The sequence below is a fragment of the Argiope bruennichi genome, chromosome 10, assembly GCF_947563725.1.
Source record: "Argiope bruennichi chromosome 10, qqArgBrue1.1, whole genome shotgun sequence".
NCBI classification, from domain to species: Eukaryota; Metazoa; Arthropoda; class Arachnida; order Araneae; family Araneidae; genus Argiope; species Argiope bruennichi.
The window spans coordinates 30,791,273-30,805,146 of NC_079160.1; positions in this window are offsets into that span (position 1 = coordinate 30,791,273).

A 13,874-nucleotide genomic window follows, 5' to 3' on the forward strand; every position below is an offset into this window, starting at 1 on the left:
ATCTAATAAAATGTTATAAGATTGATTATCAGCCTTCGGCGACCAGTACTTATTAATTATACATGTTCAATAGATATCAAAATTCTGCTGCATATGAAAGCTTGCGTGTTCTTTTATATGAAATAAAAGTTGGCGAAATCAGTAAAGTAGATATGGCTGGAGATGGTCACTTCCCATAAAAGCATTATGGTGAATGAGTGTTTCTAATATTTCTTTCGGAAATGAAGCATGAGTTTAGGACAAGCAAATATTGACAGAAAACATATTTAGAATTAATAAGCTTTAATATAAAACAAAAAATAGACGAAATCGAACTAGTGTTTGGTGCGGGGTCCGAATCTTTTAGTTTTCCAAATTATCTTATATATACTTTAAAATACTTTACTTTATTTTAAAAGCTAACTGGCGCCATTTTACGGTTTTTACTGAAAAATATTATAAAGAATTAGAAAGAAGCGCTACACGTAAGAAATTATACTGACCTCTATATTTTTTTTACTTTATTGCCACTTTGAATCATAATTCCAAATTTAATGAGAACATAATCCAAAACATAATACTTTTTCACATACACATCACGTCAATGTGTGTATTTCATTTATTTAGTTTACAAAATATAGATTGCATTGCTAGTTTCATTTGCTCTCTTTCCCTGTGTCAAATTTTAACTTTATTTCAGTTAAGCTGATCGATTGTCAAAACCCGATACTTTACCTTGAAAAGTTCAAGTCCGTAGTGATCAAGTCCAACATTCAAATATTCGAACATTTAAATTCCTAATTTGAACATTTGAGCACATTTATAAGTCTCTTAATTATCCTGAGAATTCTTATTTAATCATTTCACATTTCATAAAATTCGGTGCTTATTTGATAGGTATTCGAAACATTATTTGGAATGAATTAAACCGCAGCTTAAATTGAAGGAAATAAATGGCTTTCTATAATCGGATATCTTGGAATTTACCATTTCGGAATAAAGTGCGTATTTATAGAAACTTAAGCTGTTTTATGCTGAAATTGTAATAGTAAAATTATTTGATGTTTGTTTCGAATATTTGTCCTGAGATGCAGACGATAGTTTGAAGCAAAAAAAAAATCTTTTGTAAATAAAATTACTCTTGTAATAGATACTTAACTTGTTTATTTCTTGATATTTATACTTAGTTTAATATCGAAGAACTTAGTTATTTTTATAATTATCAGGCAAACGGTGATATTGATTGTTATTTAACATTATAAAAATTATTCGTGTTCAATAATTTAAATTCTTCACTTTGTATTTTTTTTTACCCATTTGCATGAAAATGAAGGATATTGGCCGATATAAAAATAAAACTCAGTTAAATACAGTCAAATACTATCTGTTTTTACGGAAATACTCTACACATTTGCACATCCTCCAGTCGATATTGATTTCTAAAAAATAGGAATGAGATGAATAATGAGGAATAAATATTTATTTTTTTGCTAGCCGACTTTGGCGACCATTTGTTTCTGCTGAATTAATGGTTGCAATAAATTTCAATAAATATTTTTGTGTAATTTATCTTAATAGCTTCCTCAGCAAAATATTTATAAGCTTCAAATTTTAATAAATGTCTTTTATTTTAGAAGCCTAACAACATTCCGTTAATTGCGTTATGCATTGTCCTCACTTTGTTTATATCTTTATACATCTAATTATATTGCAGGAAATGGTATCAGTATTTAAACGTAGGTGCTCTTGAGAAACTTTTCACTATTACTTGATTTTAAAGTTAAACTTTAACTGTAGGTATAACAAAATATTAAACGTTTTATTAAAAGCATACGTTGTACTAAAACCTACTGAACATGAAAAAAGGACGAATTTTCAAAATGAATTTTCGAATGTCAAAATGAAATATTAATTGCAACAATGAAACTGATTTGAACTACTTGAACAATGAAATATATTGTAAAATGCGCTGAAAACATTTTTTTAAACAATACGCTTAAAACATTATAAAAAATATATGGCAAAAAATTGGCATTATTGAAGAAATAATTTCTTTAAATTTTTAGATGGTGTAAAATCCATTCTGAAATTTTCACGGAGAATACTCAGTACTTTGCTTAATTTTTAACTAATTGAAATTCTAATCAGAATTTCAAAAAAAAAAATTATTCCTATGTACACATTCCTACCTTCGAAAATTATATCTAGGTCTGATGATATGGCCTATAGATCGCCAATACACCACACATTCACTGTTGTTATTAGTAGAGATAACCTGCGAGAGTGTTCTTCCGTCGACTTTTTTGTGTATATAACTCGAGGTCTGATGATGTGGCCTATAGATCGCCAATACACCACACATTCACTGCTGTTATTAGTAGAGATAACCTGCGAGAGTGTTCTTCCGTCGACTTTTTTGTGTATATAACTCGAGGTCTGATGATGTGGCCTATAGATCGCCAATACACCACACATTCACTGCTGTTATTAGTAGAGATAACCTGCGAGAGTGTTCTTCCGTCGACTTTTTTGTGTATATAACTCGAGGTCTGATGATGTGGCCTATAGATCGCCAATACACCACACATTCACTGCTGTTATTAGTAGAGATAACCTGCGAGAGTGTTCTTCCGTCGACTTTTTTGTGTATATAACTCGAGGTCTGATGATGTGGCCTATAGATCGCCAATACACCACACATTCACTGCTGTTATTAGTAGAGATAACCTGCGAGAGTGTGTTCTTCCGTCGACTTTTTTGTGTATATAACTCGAGGTCTGATGATGTGGCCTATAGATCGCCAATACACCACACATTCACTGCTGTTATTAGTAGAGATAACCTGCGAGAGTGTTCTTCCGTCGACTTTTTTGTGTATATAACTCGAGGTCTGATGATGTGGCCTATAGATCGCCAATACACCACACATTCACTGCTGTTATTAGTAGAGATAACCTGCGAGAGTGTTCTTCCGTCGACTTTTTTGTGTATATAACTCGAGGTCTGATGATGTGGCCTATAGATCGCCAATACACCACACATTCACTGCTGTTATTAGTAGAGATAACCTGCGAGAGTGTTCTTCCGTCGACTTTTTTGTGTATATAACTCGAGGTCTGATGATGTGGCCTATAGATCGCCAATACACCACACATTCACTGCTGTTATTAGTAGAGATAACCTGCGAGAGTGTTCTTCCGTCGACTTTTTTGTGTATATAACTCGAGGTCTGATGATGTGGCCTATAGATCGCCAATACACCACACATTCACTGCTGTTATTAGTAGAGATAACCTGCGAGAGTGTTCTTCCGTCGACTTTTTTGTGTATATAACTCGAGGTCTGATGATGTGGCCTATAGATCGCCAATACACCACACATTCACTGCTGTTATTAGTAGAGATAACCTGCGAGAGTGTTCTTCCGTCGACTTTTTTGTGTATATAACTCGAGGTCTGATGATGTGGCATGTAGAGCGCGAACACACACATTATTATTAATAGATACAATCAGTGAGAATATTATTCCATAGACGGTAGCGGGATATGCATTTTGAACGCCTTCCTTTACACCGTTTGGATCCAAAATTGGAGGTAATTCTACAGAATCTTTGAATTTTATTTGCCGCAGCTCTTACATTTCCTAATTTTGTTTGATGCAATTCTTAGTATTTATTTAAGTGATCGTGTTTCTGAGTTACCGTGTCCACATAATGCAAATATATGGAATTACTGCTGATTACCAATAAAACAGATTTGATCGAAAATTTAATTCATATGCAATTTAAAGGATAAATATATACGAAAATACATCCATATAACACATTGCGTTTTTCAGCTGTGGAATTCTAATGCCATTTTAAAGCAACACTAGGGCTATTTTCGGATTACCTAGTAATTTTGAACTGCGGTCAGATGACGAGGTCGTCACCTGATCTGGCACAACCTTTCCTAACTTCCACACCACACCAGCGGGAGAACATTTGGTTCCGACGGATTTAACGTGCAAGAGACCTGCTTATGCAACCGTTCTTCGATGGAATTGGGTGTCGAACCTGGAATCCTCTGGTCCCGAAGACGTCACTTAACCACCAGACTACCGTGGCTTGAGCTCTACTGTTTATGAACTGAGATATTTCCCTAACAGTTACTTTAATTTTTAATAGAAATCTACAAATTTGAGCTTGGAAATTTTAAAACTAAATACCAAATTTCATCGCTGTAGCTCAGTGTGATTTTGAATTGCCATGTTCACAGGCAAAGAAACAGGCGGACGTAATTCCTAAAACTATATTATATTCAGCTACTATAGCCGAAAACAGATTTTTTTTGTTTTAAACACGTTTTTCACATCTGATTGAAATACAAATTTGACACAAAACTACACTTGTAGTCTCAAAATCCCGTACCAAATTTGATATCTTTAAGTCATGATGTTTTTTATTTATCGCGTTTATATATTTCTGAAAGAACAGACTGACCGGCAGTGATCCCTTTGTTGGAGTTTTCTCAAAATTTGATATGTGACTACACTTTAGATATTAAATCTGTGTACTGAATTTTATTTATCAAGCTTTTCTGCAAATCTCGTATACCAAATTTTAGTCGCCCAGCTTAACCCATTCTAAGATCGTGGGAGGTATGCTTCCCACCAAATTGATCAATCTTTGTATGAAATTATGTAAGTTGCCATAAGTTCTGACAAATTTTTTTAGAAAGACAGAAAATTAGATGCTTCAGTTCTTTATCTCACACAAAATGGTGTGTCTTGGTTTGGCATAATTATTAATGAACCAAATTAATAAATTAATCAAATCAAATTAAATTTATCTAATAAACTAAATGAATCCCTTTTCTTATTCTAATTTCAGGCCTAAAAATATTTTAACATAATATGACTAGAAAAAAAAATGGCCCTTTAAAGAGTTAAAGCATTTTTCAGTTATGTTTGTCTCAGACAGACAGACGGACATATTCCAAAAATGTGTTTTTCGGACTCGTAAAGGTCTGAAACGTGGAGACACTTCAAAATCCCGAGTTTGAATTTTTTGACGATTACTATATTTTCTCTATACTACGCATACGAGAAAGTAAAAAGTGAAAAGGCGATTGTTAGTTTGTAATGAATTTGTTTATTTAGCTGCGTGCATGGTAGTGCTAAAAAGCGATACATTTTAAAATGTTTACTGTTGTTGCTAGCCTACCAAAGTGATCAATCAATAATAATTATCTCATTTTCAAAGAAGTTTCTCAAAATGCATTTTCAACCCTTTGTAGAAAATTTGAAAACCGATTTCAAAACAAATTATTAAGTTAACTATTACTTTTACTCTGCTCTTATTTCATCTGATTTTGTAAAAACGAATTTGAATCCATTAAGAAGTAATGATATGATTTCAAATCTGATATGTATGAAGCATTTTGAAGGACGTGTGCGACTTCATAATGAATAATACATATTCAAAAATGTATTATGTATTTCCAATAGTGTTTAGACTTAATGAATATTAGAAATTCAGTTAGTTATAGTAAACGCAATATATATTCAAAATGGCTACACATACTTTAAAGAAAAGCAAAAACGAGCTTAAGTAGAATGAAAAATGGCATGCAATAGTGCGAAAATAGATAGGAAAAATATGTATTGAGATTTTTAATGGTATGTAATGAATCAGAAAAAAACCATAAAAATATTTATCAGAATTAATGTTTCAAAAAAGTCATAAATTTTAGAAATATAAAATACTAGCCGCCTTTGGCGACCAGCCGGTTCGCCAATCTTAATGTTCGTTAAAATTTTAATAATTAAATATTTTATGCAATTTCTACATTAATAGCTTCTTCATCAAAATATTTTAAAACTTCAAATTTTGATTATCATATAATTAATTCATAATTAATAAAGGCCTTCAGGCCTTTATGGGCACTAAAGCGCCCGTAGAATTTATGCTTTAAATTAAAGTGGAAAGAATTTATCTTCAATTAATATAATAATATTTTTTACTGAAACAAAGCATTTTTTTTTATAATCTGATTACTGAAAATAGAGTCACTCAGCGTTTAAACTTTATGGGCACTAAAGAATATCTTTTTTAATTTATGTAATATCTCAAGAGTTGGTCAACAAAATTTTCTTAGATTCATTATGAGCAGATCGATTAATTAACAATGCTTAAATTTTAATGCATCAAACACTAAAAAAAAAAACGAATCGTTTAAAATAAACGGTTGAAAACAGGTTTTAAAAAAACTACTTAAAAAACGATGTACTTAAAACTATAAGCATATACAAAAAATATATAACTAACATAAATACAATTTACTTACATGCAACTAACCCAAAAATAATTTAAATCATCCATTGATAACGTTGTCATGGCAACAATCAGAACAGAATGCGCATGCGTGAATTTTCTTCGCCGGTTACGTAACGCAAATACGTGATTTTTTCTACGCCAGTTGGGGTAACGCTATGCGGATTAGAAATTTTTAATTTCCTTTATTCTGTTTTATTTTAATTCAAAAGTACTTCAGAATGAATCTGAAAGATTGATTCATTAACAATGTTTAATTTTAAATGCATCAAACATTAAGAAAATAAACAGAACCGATTGAAATAATCCGCCGAAAAATTTTAACCCTAGCCTCATTACTGTTGGGAGAAAAAAAAAACTGAAGCCTTTCTCGTTTGGCGCTGGGAATAATGGAAGATTTTTTTGGCGGAAAAGTTGGCGGTGGGAAAAATGGAAGATTTTTTTGGCGGGAAAGTTAGTTTTTAATTAATAATTAAAATTCTAATTAAAAATTCGAAAAAAGAAACCCCAGGTGCACATTCCCAACCTCCAAGGTATACATGTACCAAATTTGGTAGCTGTATGTCAAACGGTCTGGCCTGTAGAGCGCCAACACACACACACACACATTGAGCTTTATTATAAGTATAGATTAAACGAAAATGAAAAGAAAAACGTATACGATATTTATATTAAAGTAATTGTTTTACCTGTTGTTCTAGTGTTTATAACTGATTTTCAAATTATTTCATGCATAAAAATAATTTTATATAACAAACCTGACTATATATATATTCAAAATGGACTATATATATTTACCTGGACTATATTACACCTGACTATATATATTTACTATAATATAAATATCCTTTTATCGCCTGAAAGATTTTTTAAGACTAAAATGTGAATAGTGATTGAACCAGACGATTTTTAAAAACTACTGAAACTTTCTCTAAGTTAGCAAGGTTTGAAATATTAGACTGTGAATTTTATTCGCAAATGTCTTCCATTGAATTTCAGCGATTAAATTTAACTTGCTTTTAAAAGCATGAATAAATTACTACTTTAAAACTATTAAAATTAGTGTCATAAGAAATTTTAAAATAAAAAGGAAACTCAAAAAAAAAAAAGTATAGCATTTTTAAACAATGTAAAAAACTTTTGATTAATTTCTCATTAATTGAATATTTAATTAAATTGTGTATTTTGAAAAGTTGACAGTATTCCTTCTCTTGGCTTATGTAATAAATGTGCATTTTTTTAAGTATTCAATCCAAATGTTTTTTTTTAAAAAATGTGAAACGTGCATATATACGAACATACATACACACATAGCCAAAGCGACTTCTATTTATATTATAATTATTAATCTTTAAATTTTTTTTATTTAAAGTTCTTATTTTTGAAAATTGTTCATTGCCATTTGATTTCTTATTTCATTGCTTAAAACTCAGTAACATGCAGACATACTTCGTTTTGCAAGCTTCCGAAAAAAGCAATAATAAATACAAAAAAAAAAATGATTTCTCTATTTTATCTTCGAACTAAAGTATATTGAAATTATGAACAATTTCTGTAACAATCTGTTTAAATATATCGTTTTCTCGCAAATATTTCCAATCGGAAGCTGAATTAGTATATTGGAAAAAGTGCAAATTTTTATATTTCTCTTATCCGATAAAATTTAATTTTGTGAGAACATTGAGAATTTTTCTTGGTGTATCTACAATAAAAAGTATGAAAAGTGGTACTGAAAGAAGGAATGTTTATAATTAGGAACTTGATATCTGGTATGAAACCTGATAATGAGTAGGGAAATAATTAATTGGACTGCAGCTTTAAGGAAATGAAACAGCATAAATAATTTCTGTAAAGACTGTATTTAATTTCTCATTGTTTTATTTTTATTCACTTCACAAGACTTCATTTCTACTTTATTCTTATGAAATAATTATTAAATTCTCTTAATAAACATATTTAAAACTTGCCTTAGTATTTTACAGTGATCAATTATCTAGAATATTATTTAAAATATACAGGGTGTCCTCATAAAAGTAGAACGAAAGTTTATTTCTTTTAATAATGGACTTCGGTATATGCTTTTGATTATAAAATTTTATTATAGAATGTTTCTCTTACATTCATCCATACACGTACAATGTTTCTCACTTCTGTCAGCAAACTTTGGAGTGACATGTTTGTTCCTAAAAATGAGGGGTCTTTTGTCTACGTGTCATGACTTAAAAGAAGGTATTGATCAAATATTATATTGTTCACTTTGATTAATAACTGCTATTTCGACTTAATAAGAACATTTAAAGTAATTTGGAGTATATAATAAAATATTTCAGTAGTGTAATACCGATATAGAAAAACAAATTCTTTGCTGGCAGTTGTGTGCGTGATATTAAATATTTTTAAAAAAGTGGCGTGTAAAATAACGAAGTACGTTTTCAAATGCTGATGCTTTAAATCATAGGTTACTGTAATATCGTTACACGTGTATGCATGTATTATTAGAAGAATTTGACTTTGTATAACTATTCGAAATATTCGATTTATATAAGTTTTTTAATCACTTTAAGCGATATATTATTCGATAATTTTTGAAATTTAACAATTAATAAATCATTACAATTTTCTGACTCCGTTCTTTAAATAACCTATGTAAATCTGTGTACTATCACTGAAATATAGTACGAAAGACTCATTCATTCAGTTCTACAAATGTTTGTCTTAACTTGGAGATATTATTACAAGTTCTAGACTTCCGTGAGTTTGAAAAACAAATGTTTGGAAAATGTCCATCTATCTGTCGGTGATAAAGATAACTCAAAAACGCTTTGAGCTAGACGGATAAAATTTGGTAAACAGACTTAAAATCAAATTTGTGGATATCTACCAAATTTTGAACAAAACCCGTTTAGAAGCCTGTCTGTCTGTCCGGTTGTAAAAATATAAGTTAGCGCTATAACTTGTACATCCAAACACATGTAAATGCGATAGCTCAAAAATACAATGACTTAAGATTTGGTATATGATTTTGTGATATTAGTTTCGTGGCAAATTTTTGTTTCAAGAAGAAAGCGTCTGAAACCCATTTTCGATTTTGGGGTACTAATGACCGCATGCCAGGGATGAATCGCCAAAGCGCTCGCCTTGGATAACACGACAGATCCAGTAAAAATTATTAAGTTACGCCAAAGGTTAATATTTCATAACTCTTACACTCAAGTATGAAATGACAAATACGATATGAATTATTTTGAAAAATCGTTGTTGGCTACAGATTTTTTTGAAAATAAATGTCTTTGTTTGATAAATTATTTTTAATCCTCTTTAAACCTAGAAGATTAAGGTTGCATAGTTATTTTCAGTAAGAAAATGATTTAAAAAAATTATTATATAGGAATTTCTTTATATCGAAATTCCATATATCGACTTTTCAGATTCTGTATATAGATCTACGGCAGTATATTTATCTGTTTCTTTTCTTTTTCTATTTATTATCCTTTTCATCATACTGAAAAAAATCTTTTAAATTCACCTTTCACATGGTTGGAAAATAACCCAATTTTTTGTCATCAACTCATCCCCCCCCATCTCTATCTATGCTATTTCATATCGGAAGACAACTACCGATACGCTTCTAAGATTCTATTCAGACACAGCATATCCCAAATATGATCGAGAAAGACACGTGTTGACCTGTCAAAAAGAAATGTTGCTTCTGTCAGTCTTGCTCATCGTCGTTATGGCCGAAGGGTTTTCTGTTACAGATATATCCGGTTGATTTGAATTTCATTGCTTTGCACGCCACTGCACGCCACTTAACCAAAGGTTAAGAGTTAAGATAACAAAATCCGAGCGCGTGGTATAGATTTACTCTTTGATAGCGGGTTTCCGTGATGACTTGAAATCAATATTGAGTATGTCCTGGAGAAATGGTATGATTTGATGACTTTGATCTTGTTTTCTTTCTGACGAAATAGAACTGCGGTTTGATTTTCCTTGCCGGATTATTAAATAGAAAAAGTATACAGTGTCTAAGGGTTCTCAGCATTCGAGATCTTTTTGGGATATTCTCATAATAGCAGTCATTTGAATTGGAAGGATAATCTACTCCATTTTATTCGAAGTAAAAGCACACGATATTTAAATTTGAGATATAATGATACACATTTTTGAATTCCAATTAATTTTATTTAGCAAGTTTAAAATTGTGTTGCTTGTAATTAAAAAAAACAATCCCAAAAATATTTTTTCCAGTTTTTAAATTTCTTTAAAAGTTTTCTTTTGTTATTCTCTTTAATCGCACTAGAGGGCGCGCACTTCAAAAATGAGGACGAGATGCTTTTGTTATGGTGGTTGTTTCTCATCGCCCTGGTGGGTAAGGAAACAGGTGGGGGTCGGTTACCTCCTCTTGATGACCGGACATACTTGGTAAGGGTTGTCCATATTCTGTGATGGCTCCAAGAACTCAACCACAGTTCCCACCAGTGTTGTTGTCGTGGTGGTCTGGTCATTCAGTGTTATCCGTGTGCTTGCCGGGCGGAGTAGTCAGTTAGTGAATCCCTTTAAAATATTTTTAAGTTAAGCTTTTGATTATTTAATGCTTGAAACTCTTTTCAGTGACCCACAATTAAATGTTTTACATAGTCAGAATTTGCTATTTTAAACTGCTCATATAAAAATTAAATAAAAAAATCGATTACAAATATTAGTTTTGGAAACTGGGGTCGAGTAAGTGGAGGAGGGGGGGGAACATTCAAACTGACATTGTTTAAGAGCACATGAAAGGTTTCGTACGGTCCTTTATGATAAATATGCAAAGGGAAAAAAATTATCTTCTAATAATCACTTATTAGATCTTTTGAGTTAAAAGAAAATCATTTTTAGAACAGTAATTTAATGCACTGAATCTATTAAAGAACTGTCATTCGTAATATTTGATATAAAATAAAACGACAAAAACCGTAGATTTATGTTTCATTTTGAATAAAATTCGTCAAGAAGATCATTAGCATGTGTACAAAATAACTCAGGAACGGTACGAACTAGATAAATGAAAGTTGCTATGCAGAGTTACAATCAAAAGAGCAGATTTTTTACAAATTTTAACCCTATAAATTATAAAAAAAAAAAGGATCAAAATGCATAATGGATTCTTTTCATTTTACGAAGAAAATTAATAAAAAATGCGCTTTCATAGTGTCTTTATATCAGAATGTTGATTAAAACCTATTATGCTTGGTATACTAATTTCGCTTAAAGCGACATGGTACCCCCCAAAAATTATCAAAACAACGCTATTTTTTATTGGGTCGTAGAATAGCTATAATTACTCTAAAGCTCTATATCATTCCGTCGCTATATTTGCTTTTTTATTGAGTTCTTAATAATAAATTTTACACACGACAGGAGAATAAACAAGAAGTTGAGAAGCCTTATTTTAGATCGTCTGCTAGAAGAGAGTCCGATAATGAATTTTAATTCGTGATCGTCATTGAAATCTTTCAAGGTATTTAAATATATTTATGAAAGTGATTCTTTAATTTTAATTTATTTTATGTATAAGAAGTTATTTTTTATAAGAATAAAAGTTTTAAATTATTTGCGAGGTTGTTTTGTGTTTAATCATATATAATTTTTATTACATTAAGAGTGTTAAAATTATGAAAATAAAAGTACATATATTTTTGTTTCTTTTAATTTATGCAAAGGCAGAGATAAGTATGGAATCAGCTGTGATGTATGCATTTTTTTAATAATTTTTAAGAATATGATTTATAAAGTATTGATCTTTTTTTATACATTTATTATACAAGTATCATATTTTGCTCATTCAAATTTTTGCAGTTTCTAAATAACATTTCTAATATAGTTTCTAAATAACATTTTATAAAAGTAATTTTATGAATTTTACTATTGCTTGAATTAAAATTTAAAAATGATATTCTTTCATGTCGTATTTTTGTTCCTAATTACAATATTTTGTATCCAAAAGATCTTTTCTAACAATTAAAGGAGTTTTTAGTAAATTTTTATTAATTTGGGAAACATTAGTTTTGTGAAACTACATATGGAATTAGCTCTAAAATGTGTAATATTTTTTCCCAAATTTTGAAATCAAATTTATTATTTTATAAATTAATAGTTCTTTTATATATTAAAATATATACAATTTATATATTTTAATATTTTATGAATTATAATTCATTTATTACAATAATGAAATCATTGTAAAAATTTTGTTTGTATTTAAATTTAAAAATTAGTTAGTCTTAAATATTATCGGCAATTGGGAATTTTATTCTCAATTTAATATAATATAATATGTGAAATAGCTTGTATTTGTAAAAAAATTTTAAAAATTTCTTGTTTTAAGAACCTATATAAAATACAATTAAACTTTAATACCTAATTTTGACAAAAATATTTAGGTGTCACCATGTCTCTTTAACACTGATGTGATAAAACATGTGATAAAAGAGCTGATTTATGATATTACTGAATTTCTGAAAATAAAATAGAAACCACAAGCTCGTATAAAATATTAATGTAAATATAATTAGAAAAAAATCATTAACATTAATTTCTTGAAAAGCTTCTAAGATTTACTAAGCAATTTATAAGACTTCATTGATTTTACTGTTAAAATTATCCTTTAATCACTAAGCTGAAAATACCGTTTGCAAAGTTAAATGCTTTAAGCAACGAATCTTTGACCAAAATCAAAGCTTTTCGTTTTATTTGAGAGTAATTCCTTTTAGATCATTTTTATTAACAGAAACCCTCTAACATTTCGCTTCAATCGTCATTTAATTGGCTTCCTGTTTTGATATGAAATGCTGCAAAGACTATTTTTATCTGAAACTATTCTCATTTTGTTTGATTTAAAGATTATCACTTGTTCAGCATTCTGCGAAGCACCGAGTTGCTGATAATGCATTATGCATTAAGGGATTTTGTTGGCTTTAGCGTATTAATTAAGCATTAAAAAGTGTTTGATTATACGCCAGAATTAAGGTTTTCATTTTTTTTTCTTTTCTTCTTTTGGTTTTAAAATTTCTGTCAGCATAAAATGTAGTGACGACAAAAGAATAAAATTTAATTAGATAGGTACCATTTTTGTGATTAAAAAAATAAAACTCAGCAAGGATTTAATTAAATAACTTATTTATAATTAAAAATAGATTTTTCTTTCTTATGTTTAAGGAGTTTTTTAATATAATTTCAAGCTTTTATTGTTTGTAATATTCCTCAGTGAAAAATTTGGTGAAGCAATAATTTTGGAAAATATTTAAGAGTTAATGTAAATTTAAAAAATGCTTTGTAAACATTTAGCAGTAATGTTTTACAACTATGTGAGTGGAGAATTAATTGTCTCTGTGTTGATATTTTTAAAAGAATGCATGGGTAAATCAGTTCTTTTATTACAATTTTTATTTTGCAGTTATATTTATCTATTTATTTTACAAACATAAAACAATGAATTAATATTCCATTTTATCTCAATTTAATGCATTTCATTTCTATAATATTTTTTTAGTAGAATAGATCTATGAACCAAAACACACATATTATAAACAACTTTTATTTA